The sequence below is a fragment of the Muntiacus reevesi genome, chromosome 16 (assembly GCF_963930625.1).
Source record: "Muntiacus reevesi chromosome 16, mMunRee1.1, whole genome shotgun sequence".
NCBI classification, from domain to species: domain Eukaryota; kingdom Metazoa; phylum Chordata; class Mammalia; order Artiodactyla; family Cervidae; genus Muntiacus; species Muntiacus reevesi.
In genome coordinates this window covers 61602180-61618963 of record NC_089264.1, presented here as the reverse complement: position 1 = coordinate 61618963, position 16784 = coordinate 61602180, and the positions used below count along the sequence as shown (strand labels likewise).

General features: G+C 40.2%; 1 protein-coding gene across 4 annotated transcripts in view; it reads right to left on the bottom strand.

The window, feature by feature from the left end:
• Nucleotides 1–16784, bottom strand: part of GABRB1 (gamma-aminobutyric acid type A receptor subunit beta1) — a 400975-nt gene that overhangs the window by 153507 nt on the left and 230684 nt on the right. The window lies entirely within an intron of this gene.

The following is a 16784-nucleotide window of genomic DNA, read 5'->3' as shown; positions in this document are numbered from 1 at the left end:
AAAAGACCCTGATGCTGGAAAAGAGTGAAGGCAGGAGGAGAAGGGGACGACAGAGGAAGAGAGGCTTGGATGGCATCACTGGCTCAGTGGACATGAGTTTGAGCGTGCTCTGGGAGATGCTGAAGCACAGGAAAGCCTGGGGCGCTGCAGTCCCCAGGGTTGCGCATTCGGGCACCAGCTGATGGACTGAAGAACAACAACAGAAGTGCTTTGATGTTTAGGGCGTCTTCAAAGTGAAGCGCTGAGTCACACACACGTTTACTGCTCTCTGTCCTTTCAAGAAAATATCAATCATCCTCCCTTCCCGGTGACCTTTTTACTTGTCCTCAGACCAGAGAAGAAGGCCACCCAATGGGGCACTTTAACCGTCCAAGGATCTCCTCTTTCCCTCCATTAAAGCTCGCTATGCAGGCTTCACACCAGACTTAATTTTGCCTTAAAAATGTGAATCTTACTCATCATTTATGTCCTTCCCCTTATTTAAAATTTGGATTAAACTCCAACCTTTCTACAAGGCTTGGTAGGAGTTGGAGTTTAGAGTGTTAAGGTGAGCCATGAACAGTGGTGTGTACGTCACCGCAGGCGGAGTCATGGTGACCCCAGCCGATGGGAGGCTTGCAGAACTGAAACCCATTGTTGCTCTGGCATCGTTCAGACCTGGGTTCAAATCCAGTCCCAGTCGCTTATGTGACCTTGAGCGCATTATTTAACCTTCCGTTAGCCCCAACATACATTGGTGCTGATAATACCTCCTTTGGTGGATGTCGAGCAGGCTGAATGAAACAATGAAAAACATTAGGATGTTGAGAAAATTGAATAAGTTTATAAGTGACAAAACTCCCCCAAAAGGGTACATTGTATATTAGCTCTTTCTAATCTATAAACATACTTTAAAAGTTTTGCAGAAAAAAAATTACTTGTTACTTCAGAGACCAGATTTGGTTTGCTCACTGTTCTTACAATTTTTGTGTTTTTTTCCCCCTCATTTGCCATGTTTATGTTTATAAACATGGTAGATCATCCAAACTGTTAACCTCAGAATTCGGGGGTAACTCTGCATCTATCTCTCCTGCCCACATAAACCTCCTGCCCCCTGTGAGGGTCAGACTTATCTGTGGCTGAGAGTAAACAGGGGCATGCTAGAGGTGTTAAACGTGGCTGTCTCAGAGATGGACGTCCGCTGCTCCATGATCAGGTTGGCGCTGGGAACTGAACTGATCACAGTGGGAAAAGCCATGAAAGTCATGTTCAAGGCTGCGGTCCCCTTAAGCTAGCTGCATGTGGGCATGCCATGAAATAGACTCATTTGATTAGAACTAGGGGAACAGGCGGAAGGTTAAGTAAGATGTGGGAACCAAGACGCTTTGTTAATTGCTTCTGTCGTATCTGTTAGAATAGAAATAGAATAGAAAGCAAGAGATAGAGATCTAGATGTTAATGGTGCACTGGTTATCACTCATTTCCAATTTAACAAGATGCTTTCTGAGAAAAAAAAAACATTGAACTATTTAAGACTGCTGCTGCTAAGTGCTTCAGTCGTGTCCGACTCTGTGCGACCCCATAGACAGCAGCCCACCAGGCTCCTCTGTCCCTGGGATTCTCCAGGCAAGAACACCGGAGTGGGTTGCCATTTCCTTCTCCAATATTTATGACTATATGCATAGATATACTATTTATGACTATATACACATATATAGTGATTATCACAGTGTTTTGGTAGAAAATTTAATTTTTTGTGCACAAAAAAGTGCTAAATATTGTAACTCATTAGGAAATTGTTTGGACTAGTAAATTGCCATTCTTTTGAATTTTTAATTTTTGAACTTCTTTCATATATATATATATTTGTTGTCACTTCACAATTTTCTTAGAAAAATTAGATTATCTACATTGAGTAACTTTCATCTGTTCTCATTTTCTCAAGTCCTTATCATTTTCTCCATGGTGGTCACAATTGCCATTTTCCAGTATTAACTTTTAACTTTATAGCAACATCCTCATAGCTTAAAGAACTAATATATTTAAATGTAAAATGGCAGGCACATAACCTAAACTTATTTACGGGTCGAACAGGATTATATTGTTACAAAACCTATCACAAACCTGTGAACAGTTATCTTGGCTGAGACTGCCCGCACTCCTCTCTGAACTCTGATAAACAGTTCTAATCAGTTCTGGAAAATTGAACATTGATCTGTTTTCTGATGATTTTGTGCATATTAACTTTTGTTCCATATAACTGTATATATCACTCTATGTGATGCTCCATAATCAAGAATAAGATGCCACACGCTGCAAGAAAATGAGTTCTTTGAACTGAACGGGACGTGAACATGAGAGAATAAACGGACAGAATCCAGAGGCCGCTTCTCTTCCTCTAACTGTGCTTCGACCCATTAAAAAATCGCCACCTACATCACATACAGGTTTGTTACTTTAAACAGCCTTTTCAAAAACCTCACCGGAGCTCTGACTCCGTCCTGCCTCATTTTGCTCACCACACCATTTTAATTGCGTGTCTTGCTGCTGGAAGGGGCAGGCCCCCGAGCGAGGTGTGAGGTTGAGAAAAGCGAGGGCTGCCGCTTCCCATCTTCCCAGTGGCAGCGCTTCAGACCCTGCTATTTTCACACGGGCTGTGATTCTCATGTAAAGGTGTTGAGGACTGAGCAGAGAGTCTTCTTCTTCTTTTTTTTTCCCAATTAGGATGAACTGGTCAAGAGGTCAAAAAGAGGATTTTCACCAGTGTCTTTTCAGTTTAGATTTTCTTAATTTGCAGAAACCCATTTAGCTGGATGATCCCTATTTGACCTCCTCTGTACTCGTCCAAAAAGAAGGTAGAGCTACTAACTTCCCCTCTCCTGTCCCCATTCAGATTTCTGCATGCTCGGTGTCCAGCGTCAGACGGTGGGATTTCTAACCCCTACCTCCCCTACCCTTTCATTGTGTTCTTTGAGCAATTACATCAGGCAGGCTTCCAGTGGGAAAGAGAGAATACACTCAAAGCTCAAGGTAGAATAATTCGATGAGAAATTCATAAAGGGACTGATATTAGAAGGGTAAGCATCTTGTAAGGAAACTATGAGACAGTCTAGTACCCCAGGCCTAGTAACAGAAGAGATGTCCCTGGAGGGAAGAGTCGGCTCCTGGAGCTAGGAAGGGAGGGCTGTGTGGACAGAGGCTCCCTGGCGTTTTATGGGGCAGCACAGCCAGTGGGAGACAGCATTCGAGGAGGAGATAAAACGACCTCTCTGCGTCCTACCTCTAGCCTCTTGCTGGGTCCTCTCACTGGCTATATCCAACTGGAAGCCTGGCCACACAGGTCAGCTTCCTGGGGCAGAGAGCAGGCAGAAAGAAATGGAAAGTATATCTGGAAGGACAGATGGAAGAAACAGCCAATGATTTAATCTGTGAGTCACGCTCTCTTTGTCTGGAAGTGAAGTGAAGTGAAGTGAAGGTTACTCAGTCACGTCCAACTCTTTGGGACTCCATGGACTATACAGTCCACGGAATTCTCCAGGCCAGAATGCTGGAGTGGATAGCTTTTCCCTTCTCCAGGGGATCTTCCCAACCCAGGGATTGAACCCAGGTCTCCCACACTGCAGGCTGATTCTTTACCAGCTGAGCCACAAGGGAAACCCCTTTGTCTGTAAAGTGGAGCTAACTATAGGACCTACATTATAAAATGAGAATTAATTAAAATACTAAGACTAGAGTATTTGGTACAGTTCTTAGTGCAAAGCAAGTACTGAATTCTCATTAACTATCATTCTCATCCTTTGGGAATTCTTTACCAAATGGATAAAAGTTATCAAAGTGGTCAGTAGTTGATTGGAGCCTAGTAAATTCTTTCAAACCTGTTCTATTTTATTATGAATTCAAATATGGTAAATAATTCAACACAATTTTACTGTGTAATGTATATTAGAAACTTTATAGTTAATATGGTTTATTATGGATTTTGAGTCCACTGTGAATCCTCGAAGAGTATCTTCAAGCTATGCTTCTTCCGTCCTTTTACTTCACACATCATCAAGTTCTTTTTCCTCTTCATCCCCACTCTGACTTAACTAAGTCTTTGTCATCTCTCCATTGGATTATTACACCCACTTCTCAATGGGTCAATGGATTTCCAACTTCCCATTCCCCAATGCATTCCTATGGTGCTGATCCTTTTAAACTGGATTAAGCGCACACCCATTTCAGTAAGTTGTTTGATGATCTGGGTCTTTTCTTTTCTAGCTCACCGCTGGCTACATGCTCACTGCACTACTTCATCAGTAACAAACCACAGTCCCCGCATCCCCATGCATCATCCTGCTCCAGCGGTTCTGAGCGCTGTCCCCACCACCAGTATCAAAATCAACTACAGGGTTAGAATGGTAAAATCTCGGACTCTATCTGAATCCTATTAAATCAGAAACGCTGGAGAAGAGGCCCAGAAAGCTGTGTTTTAATGAGCCATTCAGGTGATTCTGAATGGTTCTGAGTTTAAGAGCTTCTGCTTCACCTCTTACTCTTGGGTCATGCTCAGAATCTCTTCTTGGAATGTCTATTCTGCTTACTCCAGGTTCAGGACTTATTTCAGATATCAAAGACTCCAGGATTGACTTACTCATTGGTTGGTAACAAATTAATGTTAGTTTCCTTGAATCGAAATAATTTGTTCAGATAATGCTTGTGCTTAAAAAGAATGAACCTAACTCTTATGGTAACTTTTTAAGCAAATAGTTTTGTACAAATATTTATTCAGAAGGGTTGATATATTTGTTAGGAAAAAGGAAGGAGCTTTTATGTAATCAGGTTTCTTCTGAAAACGTGCCAGACAATGATGAATAACTACTCCTTTTCTTACTAATAACAGTTAATGGTTTGAACTCTATTTAATTTGCCTTATTTTATAGATGAAGAAACTGAAGCTCAGAGGGGTTATGTAACTTGTTCAGAATTACAAATTTAACAAGAAGCAGAGCTAGGACTGGAACTCAGGGATTCTGACCTCCAAGATCAGGTATTTAAACACATTATCTTTGAAATACAGAGAGAGAAATTGCCTCTCAAGGCTTCCTTTTTTTAATTCAAGCTAAGTAGAGAGAGAAAGGAGACCACTGTTCTCTTGCAGGCAATGGATTATAGCTCCCGTTGATTGCTAAGCACATGACGACTTGTTAGGATGTGGTCTAGTGTGAGTTCTCTCTCGGTGTCAGGACAGACTAGTTCTTTCAAATGATTACATACAAGATTTCCTACACAAAATACTTAAAATGATGGATTTTGTTTATGACTTATCCTTATATACATTGAGAAAGATTCAAGGTTATCTATAAAATAATGTCTTTCCCGGATTGTTGCATTTCAATATGTTTTTGTAAAGGGAAAAAAGAGAAGTTGGCAGCATAGGTATTGGGTAAAGTATCGTGCAAAAATTACAGCCAATCTGTGGGCGTAGGAACAGCATCCATCACTGTGGATATGGATAATCCATCATTCACTTGTTCCAGCAAGAGAAGAATGTCAGGTATGATGTGACAGAACCAGAGAGTGTACAGTAGGGTGGAGGTCAGGGATGCCAGGGTTATAGAGAAAACCTCGCTCAGTTTTATGTTCTCACTAAAGGCAGGGAGATTCTCTGGTGGTACCTTCTCTGGTGTAGAAATGGCATGACTCAACCATCTTGATCATGGGCTCTAGAGAAAATCAGAAGAGGAAATGATCTATCATGTTTGCAAAACTTTAGAGTTTCAATACATTCCTCTGTCTAAAAAAAGATGCCCCCTAACAGTTAGAACTGGACATGGAACAACAGACTGGTTCCAAATAGGAAAAGGAGTATGTCAAGGTGTACTTATTTAACTTTTTTAAACTTTTTAACTTATTTAACTATTAACCTGCTTATTTACATCATGAGAAATGCTGGGCTGGAGGAACCACAAGCTGAAATCAAGATTGCCGGGAGAAATATCAATAACCTCAGATAAGCAGATGACACCACCCTTATGGCAGAAAGTGAAGAAGAACTAAACAGCCTCTTGGTGAAAGTGAAAGAGGAGAGTGAAAAAGTTGGCTTAAAGCTCAGCATTCAGAAAACTAAGATCATGGCACTCGGTCCCATCACTTAGTGGCAAATAGATGTGAAAACAGTGGAAACAGTAACAGACTTTATTTTTCTGGGCTCCAAAATCACTGCAGATGGTGATTGCAGCCATGAAATTAAAAGATGCTTACTCCTTGGAAGGAAAGTTATGACCAACCTAGGTAGCATATTAAAAAGCAGAGACATTGCTTTGCCAACAAAGGTCCGTCTAGTCAAGGCTATGGTTTTTCCAGTGGTCATGTATGGATGTGAGAGTTGAACTGTGAAGAAAGCTGAGTGCCAAAGAATTGATGCTTTTGAACTGTGGTGTTGGAGAAGGCTGAGAGTCCCTTGGACTGCAAGGAGATCCAACCGGTCCATCCTAGGGGAGATCAGTCCTGGGTGTTCATTGGAAGGTCTGATGCTGAAGCTGAAACTCCAATACTTAGGCCACCTGATTGGAAGAGCTGACTCATTTGAAAAGACCCTGATGCAGGGAAAGACTGAGGGCAGGATGAGAAGGGGACGACCGAGGATGAGATGGCTGGATGGCATCACTGACTCGATGGACATGAGTTTGAGTAGACTCCGGGAGTTGGTGAGACAGGGAGGCCTGGCGTGCTGAGGTTCATGGGGTTGCAGAGTTGGACTCGATTGAGTGACTGAACTGACTATCAGTGCAATAGTCTGTGTTTTTATTTAACATTGTTAGCTCATTCACTACTCAAATCTCAATAAAGTCAGATACTTTTCATTTTGTGGCTCACATTAATGAGAAGTATATTCAGTAAAGCAGACAATGACCACTCCATTAGCTCTTTTACTAAATAAATTTCATTATGACATGTTTTTTGAAAACATGACTATTATAGCCTTTTCCTTATGTACTGGAAAATTGTGTCCTAAAAAAGTGAGCTTCAAATATCCCTTTATTAGTTTTCCCATGTGTACTTCACATAGATTATCCTAATGATTTTGTTTTACATGTTTTATTTAATCATCTTAATTTCATCCTTGCAAGAGTAATGGGACCAATCAAATGAAACTGTTTCTATAATAAAGTAAGGTGGGTAATGTTTGAGATGCTATCCCTTAAGGCATTTGAATATACTTGATCACTGGAGGGGAACAATTTGTAAATAAAACTAAGGAAATGAAATTTGAAGATGAGACACATTGCTTCCCCCAAAAGACAATGATAATAGTGAGAATGGGCAGTTTAATCACCGCAATTACTCTACAGAGATTTTTTTTTTAATAATAAAAAAGCTATGTTTTCAAAGTCACCTTCTTGGTTTGCCATTCCAGAGTTTCTTCAACTGACAAATTCTTTCATACATAAAATTCAATTGTTTATGCTTTAATTAGAAGTCATGTATTACAAATGTGGTTCTCTGTGGACAAAAACAGCCAATAAATTTTCCTTCCCTTTGAAATTCCTCATGTGCATAAGGATGAAAATCACCACCTCTCAGTGTTCTTTTATCTCCATTACTGTACAGTAAGCAAAGAGAGAAGGAGGGGAAAAAAAAGAAGAAGCGAGGAAGGGAAAGATGTTTGGAGGGAGGAAAGAAGGAAGAAGGGAAGGGAGGCAGAGAGCAGAGAACCGCTCTGGGAGAGTATCTGAGAAACCGTCACCAGTAGCTGCCTTTGCTTAAAACTGTGCGTATTTCTTTATTGTTCAAATTGCTTACCGTGTCCACATACTATTTTTATTGAAAATTTAAAAACGGAGATTTTTAGAAATCACTTGGAGAAACTCAAAGACGATGTCATAAAAACTATTCATTATGGCAAACACTTTCATAGCACTTAGTATATATTAGCATAGTCAACATACATTGACTGTTTAATGCGCACAGTAACCTCAGAAAGTTTTACAATGACTGTCTTCACTTTACACATGAGCAAAGTGATGCACAAAGAGGTTAAATAACTTGCCTCCAGTCACACCCCTGGGAAGCGGGGAACCATGATTTGAAGCTAGAGCTTGTGTGGATTCAGACTCTGTGCTCTTAAGCAAATATACTTTACAGAATGAAGATAAAGGAAGCTGAGAGGTGCGCACCAGGTGAGGCCACACCTATCCGTGCCAGGCCGCTGAGCTCGCAGTCAGGTGGGGACACGTGGCCGTCCGCAGAACTGCGGCCCGCGCTGTTCAACTGAACACCCCTCTCATCAGCCAGGGCTAGCACACAGCAGTCATTTAAATTGGCTAACACACTCTGAGGGGAAGGGAAACGGAATGAAATGCCAACGCCATCCTACAACACTTTAGCACTTCTCCTCTTATCCCAAATTACTCCTGAAAAATAAAATGCCATTTTCAACATGAAAGCTCTGCTGTTGCCACCCACCACCAGAAATCACTGTACACGGATTTTCAGTCCCTTTCACTGGAAAGATAATCTGCAAAACCATAAATCATGCTGGAGCGCTAAAACACAAGAAGGAAAGTAACAGTTTACTGAACTGCAAAAGTCTGAAACTGATTTGAAGGGATACGAAGAATTTGGATTCATTATATACCCACCAAAGCTAGAGTCTATATATCTGGGTTGTCCATGGCTCTTGCTAGTCAGACATACCTTTCTAATGAGTATGTACAATTCATGGTTCTTTTATGTGGGAACTGGAGACTGGAAGAGGAGGAACAGAAACGGGAGGAGGGGGATGGTAAAGAAAGGCAAGGAGAATTATAGTCACAAGAATAGTGACAGCTAACATTACATTAATGACATTACATTACATTAATATCAGACTATGAATATACTAAGCACCAGGGCCTGTGCTCTGCCCTTGAAAGGTCCAACCCCATCTAATCTCCATCAGTTCTGTAGGATTGGTATTATTTCTACACACATGTGAGAAGAGTAGGTAAGGCACCAAAACTTAAATTACTTGCTGCCTTTCTGTGTATTCTGAAGTTGTGAAAGGAGAGGCACCTCTATAATCTAGTCCTTGGTGGTTCTAGACCCAGCTCTTTTCACTACAGAAGTATCTTTAGGTGTGGAAGAGGAAAGGAGAGGGATGCTCTATCACCTTCCCTCCCGTCTAGTTCTCATCTGCTGTAGACGTTCAGGGAGACTGCTCCTTCTTCAACTATACAATATTTACATCTAGCATTCTTGAAAAGCTGAATTTCCCATTTATTAAATATTCATGCATGGGGTACAGACACTGTCTATTTGAAAACAGCTGCCATCACTAGGAGAAATATCTTGATAGTCACTATGCAAAAATAGAGACTGCCAGAAGTGTTTTGGGATCAAATTTTTGACATTTTAGCCCACTCTTTAAAACTTTTCCCTCTTACGCTCTTGCTCCCTCTTCCTCTGATAAAAATAGCTTAGAAAATTTTAGTATCTGGAAATGATTGCCTGATAAAGTGGGAATCATCATTCCACATAATAAATAATCACAAACATGCTATTCAGACAGAGTTGCAACGCTGGATGATGACAGCTCCTAACAAGGCCAAGAAATGAATAAATTGCCTCTTGATCTCTCCACTGAGAATAAATTCATGTTAATCCAAGGGAGCAGAGCTGCTGTTGCTGATAATCCACCATATGTGGTGACTAATTTTATTAAGTGAAATACAAGAAAAGGAAAGATCCTTGCAGTAGCAATGTGCACAAAGATGATTGCCTTGGCCTAAGGACTGAGCCCCGTGGCAGTGCAGAGTGAGCGAGGCCTGCTGGGCTGGGTCACCAGAGAGTGAGGGCCCCAGTGCAGTGAGCGAGGCCGGCTGGGCTGGGTCACCAGAGAGTGAGGGCCCCAGTGCAGAGTGAGCCGGCCCATCAGGCAGTGAGGGCCCCAGTGCAGTGAGCGAGGCCGGCTGGGCTGGCCCATCAGAGAGTGAGGGCCCAGTGCTGAGTGAGCGGCTAGGCTGGCTCATCAGAGAGTGAGGACCCCAGTGCTGAGTGAGCCGGCCCATCAGGCAGTGAGGGCCCAGTGCAGTGAGTGAGGCCGGCTGGGCTGGCCCATCAGGCAGTGAGGGCCCCAGTGCTGAGTGAGCGAGGTTGGCTAGGCTGGCTCATCAGAGAGTGAGGGCCCCAGTGCTGAGTGAGCCGGCCCATCAGACAGTGAGGGCCCCAGTGCAGTGAGCGAGGCCAGCTGGGCTGGCTCATGAGGCAGTGAGGGCCCCAGTAGAGTGAAGGCCGGGCTGAGCTGCCGCAGGAAGGCTTGGCTCTGGAGCGCAGGACTGCATCTCCTCTGCGCACATCGCTGGGAACGTGAAAACAACCATTGCTCTTGTCTTTGAAGTAACCTTGCTCCTGAGAAGATGGATTGACTACATTTGGAAAAATTCACTTTTCTCAAACTGAAGTACTTACAAGCCATTACCACTGAAAATGTGGTGCTTATGATTTCAGGTAAATCAGTGTGCTAAATTATTTCTCTATTAGGAATTGCAAGCTCAAAGCCTTTTTGATCCAGCAATATAAGTAAACTATTAAAAAGAGACCCGTAAATAAATAAAGTAATGCCAGTTAGCGATGGGCTCCATTAGCAATTTATTTATTAGCAATATTGCTAATTCTTTCCCCTAAAACAATGTACCTGTTACTACTAAATCAAAACATACACCTAGCTCTCATTTAAGCCATTCTATTCCTAAGCATATCCTAAGTGAATATCCAAGAGATATGTCTTTATGTTCACCAAAAGCCATTTAAAAAGCAGATTTATTCATAATTACCAAAACCTGGAACTAACCCAAAGATGTTCACTAATAGTAAAATGGATTTTTAAAATGTGGTATAATCATACACAATCATGAAATATTAAGCAGCCATGAAAAAGAATGAACTACTCATGCATTCAATAATATGAATGACTCTCATACACATGCTGATTTGAAAGAAAACAAATGCAAAGGATTAATGACTATATAATTGCATCTAAGTAACTCATGAACAAGCGAAACCAACAGTGATGCCAGAAGCCAAAACAGTGGAACTTCTTTGATGGAGTATTGTCTGGGAAGGGTCACAGGCATGCACGCTCTACAGTGCCGAAAACATTCAATATCCTGATCTGAGTGTGGATATACGGCATTTGCATCTGTAAAACGGCTTCACGCCAAACACTTGATATTGGCTTTACTGTATGCACGCATTTTACCATCTGTACGTCATTGTGTTGCTTTGCTAAGTCATGTCTGACTCTTTGGAGACCGCATGGACCGTAGCCTACCAAGCTCTTCTGTCCGGGGGATTTTGCAGGCAAGACTAATAGAGTGAGTTGCCATTCCTTCTCCAGGGAACCTTCCTGACCCAGGGATCAAACCCGCATCTCCTGCTGGGCAGGCAGACTTTTTTGTATCATTGAGCCACCAGGGAAGCCTATTTCTGGGTATAGACATTCTTTAAAATAATTGTTTTCAAATATATATGTATATCTATACACATATATATGTATGTACATACCTATGTCTACATACCTACATATACACATGCCACACACCACACACACACACACATTCTTATGCATCACTTGACCGTTCTATTATTACAGTGTTTCAGCTTTTCATTCAGATAAACGGATGCCGTTGGTCTGTTCTCAGCTGTCTCCTTAGGTATGTATTCTCTGACGCATTCAGACAAAGGCCGTAGGCGGATTCTGAGAGTCTGTTTCAATGCTATATCACTTCTAAAGAGTTGGCTCCATTCATGCTGTCATAGGGAATTTATAAGCTACAGTTCTGTATTTTTCATTGACTATTTTTGATCATTTATTAAAAAGAATTTTTTTTACCACACATACTAATCTCAGTTTTCTCTATACTTTGAATAGTGAAGGTTTGCCAACTACATTGACCTGTTATGATTTCTTCATTCTGCTATTTTACTTTATGGCATTTTGCCTTACAAAAAATTTATATGTACAGTCATATAAATTTTACCTCTAATAATCTTCATGTCTGCAATAGACTGAGTTTTTCTTTTTTCTGTTATCATTTAAGTATGCTGTTGTATTTCCCTCTATACTTTACAAAATTATGTTTTTGATTCAGTTGTTATTTATTATAATGTAAGATGTGAAATATGAATCCAGATTAATTACTTTCCATATGAATATTCAATTACACAAACACTACAAAGTAATATTACTCACTGCTATGTTAATTTTGCTGAAATGCTCATAAAAGAATAAAGATATTTAAAATATTGATTCTTATTTCATTAAACATTTCCTCCTAATTTTTTAAAGTCTAACAGCATGTAGGGTTCTATTACAATATTGAGATATTTTATAAAATTGAGAGTCAATCTATCATTAATCATCTGTGGGTGACTTTGGATATTTATCTTGGCAATATCAAAACACATTCTCAAACCTAAGATGTTAATGGGGGTAAAGGGAAAATTTTTCTTCCTCTTCAGATGCTTTGAATTAGGTAACTTAAGGGTAAACAAGCAATTGTACCATCAACAATGTCATACAAAACAGAAAAAGCAAAGAAAAATTTTGCAGAAATAGAAAATGGACTTCTTTAAAAAAAAAATGAAGCCTATTAATTAAATAGAGCATTTGTTTTTGAATTTGGATCAGCAAAGCAAACCTTAAATGATGGAATTTCTGTCATGTTTTAGAGTGAAGACACATTGCATTATGCTTCAGCACTTTTAGATTTATTATGTTCTTATGAATAACTTCAGTTAGCATTCAAAGTAATTTATAACTCTCAAAGAAATCTTCTATCAAAACCAGGGAATAAGATGTTCTATGGTTAAAATGCTACTATTAAGTCACACTTCAAGTAGTATTTTGTAGCAATTATAGGTTTCAAAATGTAAATATTTCAGAAAAAAAGAAGATAATGGAGTTTATTCTTTAAGAGTACATTAGTAATGTTAAATGTAATTTTTTGATTAACCATTAAATACTTTTGTCTGAGGTTTATAAGCTGTAAATGTCTAATAAATTAATCACACTATTTGAAAACATAGTATTTTTTAAGTTGATACATAGCTGGATGAACACAGACACACACAGCTGAGGTACAATGTTGAGTTAGCCTCTGGTACACAGCAAAGTGATTCAGATTTATATTCTTTTTCAGATTCTTTGCCATTATAGGTTATTAAAAGATACTGTAATTCCCTGGACTATCCAGTAGGACTTTGTTATTTTATATATAGTAGTGTGTATATGTGAATCCCAAACTCCTAATTTATCCGTCCCCACCTTTCCCCTTTGGTAATCTTAAATTTGTTTTCTTTTAAAAAGTTATCTCTTTACTTTTGGCTAAGCTGGGTCTCTGTCACTGCACGCGGTCTTTCTCTAGTTGTGGCGAGCACGGGGCTCTCCAGGTTTGGCGCATGGACTTCTTACTGCACGGGTGCTGGGCTGCCGGGGCTTCAGCAGTGGCCACGCGGCTCCGCAGATGCGGTTCATGACTCGCTTGCCCCGAGACATGTGCGATCGTCTCAGACCAGGTACTGAATCTGTGTCCTCTGCATTGGCAGGTATATTCCTAACCACTGAGCCACCAGAGAAATCTTACGTTTATTTTCTGTGAGTGTTTCTGTTTTGTAAATAAGGTGGTTTAAATTTCATATAACTGTCATATCATATGATATTTGTTTTTGTCTGACTTACTTCACTAAATATTAATATTCCCAAGGTCCATCCACGATGCTGTAAATGGCATTATTGCATTCTTTTTATGGCTGAGTAATATGCAGAAAACTAAGATCATGGCATCTGGTCCCATCACTTCATGGGAAATAGATGGGGAGACAGTGGAAACAGTGTCAGACTTTATTTTTGGGGGCTCCAAAATCACTGCAGATGGTGACTGCAGCCATGAAATTAAAAGATGCTTACTCCTTGGAAGGAAAGTTATGACCAACCTAGAGAGCATATTAAAAAGCAGAGACATTACTTTGCCAACAAAGGTCCGTCTACTCAAGGCTATGGTTTTTCCAGTGGTCATGTATGGATGTGAGAGTTGGACTGTGAAGAAAGCTGAGTGCCGAAAAATTGATGCTTTTGAACTGTGGGGTTGGAGAAGACTCTTGAGAGTCCCTTGGACTGCAAGGAGATCCAACCAGTCCAACCTAAAGGAAATCAGTCCTGAATGTTCATTGGAAGGACTGATGCTGAAGCTGAAACTCCAATACTTTGGCCACCTGATGCCAAGAGTTAACTCATTGGAAAAGACCCTGATGCTGGGAGGGATTGGGGGCAGGAGGAGAAGGGGATGACAGAGGATGAGATGACTGGATGGGATCACCAACTTGATGGACATGAGTTTGAGTAAACTCCGGGAGTTGGTGATGGACAGGGAGGCCTGGCATGCTGCGATTCATGGGGTCGCAAAGAGTCAGACACAACTGAGCGACTGAACTGAACTGACTGAATATTCCATAAATATAAACATATATACACATCACTTCTCCTTTATCCATTCATCTGTCAATGACATTGAGTTTCCTTCAGTATCTTGGCTATTCTAAATAGTGTTGCTATGAACACTGAGGTGGATGAATCTTTTTGGATTATAGTTTTCTCCAATATATACCCAGGAGTGTGATTGCAGGATCATATTTTTATCATCTATTTTCAGTTTTTAAAGGGACCTCCTTATTGTTTTCCAAAGTGGTTTCACCAATTTCCATTGTCACCAATAGAACAGGAAGCTTCCTTTTTCTCCACATCTTCTCCAGCAAGCATTATTTGTAGATGCTCTGATGATAGCCATTCTCACTGATGAGGAACGACCTCATTGTGGTTTTTATTTTCATTTCTCTAATATTGAATGATGCTGGTCATCTTTTCATGTGCCTATTGGCCATCTGTATGTCCTCCTCGGAAAAATGTCTATTTAGGTCTTCTGCCCTTTTTTTTCACTTTTTTTATATTGAATTATGTGAGCTGTTTGTATCTTTTGGAAATTAACCCCTATGGGTTATATTGTATGCAAATATTTTCCTCCCATTCTATAAGCTGCCTTTTCATTTTATTTATGGTTTCCTTTGCTGTGTAAAAGCTTTTAAGTTCAATCAGGTCCCATTTGAAACCACAGTATTTTTAAAACACTATAAAATGTAATTAGCATGTAATTTCTAAAACATACTCCATAACTGATTTCACTTTTTAGGTTTGTCAAGAATCTTGTACATAGACATTGATAAATTAACAGTATTTACTCATGTGAGTTGACATAAATGAAAAAATTATAGTAAAATTTTTTGAGTTAGCATGTACATATATTTAAGAGCTAAAAAAGCTCTGAAAACTTAGAGCAACTTATCATTCCCAAAATGATAAGAAAATCTTCTATTGAGAAGCTGGATGCATCATGAACAAAGACTTTGTTCAAAAAAGTATAACCCTGAGAAAGTTGGTGTATGAGTGGAAAGTAAAAGTTCAATCTTAGCAGTTCTGTTTGAAAGAGCAGCAAAACAAGATGCTAGAAAGAGCTGGGGCCAGACCGCCAACCCTTCACACATCAAGAGCAGAAGAGTTTTATCCCAAATTATTGAAGGTTCTATGATGTTGCTGGGTAAGAGACGAATGCCAGTGGCTTCACCTTGTAGGACAGTGACTGGAAGCAGCATGGAGAACTGTCAAGAGAACAGCGAGAGAGTGGGAAAGAGGCAGAGGCTGTCAAAACAAAAGCAGACAATCATCTGAGTTATAGCAGCCGAAGTGGGGATGGAGACAACAAAAGCAATTTGAGAAGAATTTTTGAGGTAGAATCTCAAAAATTTGATTTCCATGGGATGTGCCATGAGGAGTTGAGGTTTTCTGATGAAGATGTCTGGAAGATAGGATAGAGGTGGGTACTCATATTAGAAGTGCATTTTGCTGCAGTTGGAGCAGGCTTGCAGGAGAAACTTAAGAGTTCCATCTTGGAACTTACAATGTACGTCAAGTGATAAATCTGAAATGCAGGCAAGGAGTCCAGATGGGGATATGGATATTAAGTTTGGGGTTCATATGACAGACCAGAATTTTTAGCAAAAAGGTGATTTTTAAAGTCACAGAAGTGAGTGATTTTAGAGGGCTCAGGTAAGAGAGTTGGTAAGAAGCCTGGAGAAGATGAATAGTTGAGAGATTGTTGGAGGATGAGGAATAGGCAATAAAGTAAAGAAATAGGAAAGTTCTACCTCAAAAGCCAAAGAATGGTAAAAATAGATAAATATGTAAATGTCTAAAATATGCCTAAAAGAATGAAAACTAAAAATAGCTATCTGGATTGGAAATTAAGAGTCCCCGGTGACCTCAGTGAAAGAATTATCAGAAGTCAGTCTTATCACATTTTAAGGACCAAGCTGATGACTATTATGTTAAAGGTTGGAGGGGAGTGGTTCTGGTTATGGGGTCTTAGAGCTGAACATTTGGTGAAAGCACCAGGAGGGCATTTAGCACTGATGCCTTTGTGACAGATGAGAGCTCAGTTAACTTCAGCACCATGGACAAAACTTAAACTCACAGTTCGGTTTGAAGCTTGATGCCTCCATTTTTGTAGACTAGAAGAATAATACCCATTACTCTCCCGGTAATTGTTGGAAAAATAAGATTCTCTACACACAGAGCTTGAAGATACTTGGAACTTGGATGTGATATTTAAAAAAATACAATACGCTAAAATTATGACCATCATCAATGTCTCTTTGCAACAGTTCATGGAATTCTCCAGGCCAGGATACTGGAGTGGGTAGCCTTTCCCTTTTCCAGGGGATCTTCCCAACCC